The sequence below is a fragment of the Condylura cristata genome, unplaced genomic scaffold (assembly GCF_000260355.1).
Source record: "Condylura cristata isolate star-nosed mole 26May11 unplaced genomic scaffold, ConCri1.0 scaffold01999, whole genome shotgun sequence".
In the NCBI taxonomy this organism is placed as follows: Eukaryota; Metazoa; Chordata; class Mammalia; order Eulipotyphla; family Talpidae; genus Condylura; species Condylura cristata.
Genome location: NW_004569100.1, coordinates 1 through 1,068, shown reverse-complemented (window position 1 = coordinate 1,068; position 1,068 = coordinate 1). Strand labels below are relative to the sequence as shown.

General features: G+C 61.5%; 1 long non-coding RNA gene across 1 annotated transcript; it reads left to right on the top strand.

Moving 5' to 3' along the window:
- Positions 1-62: 62 nt before the first annotated feature.
- On the top strand, positions 63-1,068 carry LOC105854714. Its single transcript, XR_001146256.1, has 3 exons — positions 63-201; positions 394-439; positions 1,043-1,068. It is a non-coding gene; the product is annotated as an uncharacterized LOC105854714 (long non-coding RNA).

Genomic DNA, 1,068 nt, shown 5'->3' with positions numbered 1-1,068 from the left:
GAGCTCCAGGCGGGGCAGGGGCCACCGGCTGCCAGCAGAGGGTGGTGCTGCCTTACGTTACACCCCGCCAGGCCCTTCCCACCTCACTCTGAGCCTCGCAGGCAGCATTCTGAGTCTCTTTCAGATGACCGGGAACCACCAGACCTCCTCCGAAGACCACAAGGGCTGCAGCAGCTGCCTGCAGCACAGGGCTGTCCTCGGGTAATGCTTACCCTGGCTCCTCGAAATGCAGGTCCAGACCAGGTGGTGGGCCCCCTCCCACCCCTCATCCCGTGGAGGAGGACTCCTTTTCCAATGAGGACCTAGGGATGCAGGGCTGGGGGAGAGGAGGAGGGGAGGGGAGGGAGGCCAGAGTATACTAATCTCTTTTCCTTCTCCACTGTGCTCGCCTAGTGTGTGATACTACAGAAGGAAATAGACTATCTCAGAGAGCAACTGGGTATGAGCAACGTCTGGCAGGGGCAGGGGCAGACAGCTGTGTCTCGCTGCATACGCTGGGGCGGGGGGGTTGCAGGGAGAAGGGCTGCAGGTGCAGGAGCCTCGCAGGGCCCACCCTTCCCAGGGCATGAGAACCCCGCAGGCTTGGCCCCGGGGCCCTGTGTGCCTCTACAGCTAGTTGTACACACAGGCAGGAGAGGTGTTGCCTGACCTGCGTGCGCTCTGACGAAGAGAAGCGGCCCTACCGGTCTTCTCTTAGCATGTTTAGGGGTACCCCATCTATTCACCTCGCTCCACTTGCACTGCGCCCTGGTGTGGCTTCTACAGTGTGTGTGTCTTACTGTGTGTGCCTGTCTCACAAGTCCTGAGTGGTTCTGAGGTGCCCCCAAGGCTTGAGGACTACGGCACGTTGTGTTGCCACGTCCAAAGTATGTGCACGCTGAGTGGAGGTGAGGGGTGAGTGAGTCAGCCCCAGGGCTCTGTGGAGGGGCGGCAAGGGGTTTCAGGTTGCAGGGCCAGGCAGTTCCTCTGGGGGGTGGGGGGCAAGGGGCCAGGCTTCTGTAGCCCTGTGTCTGGACCGCCTGCTTATGCCTCTCTGTCTCAGCAGCCAAGCAGTCCCCGGATGACAAG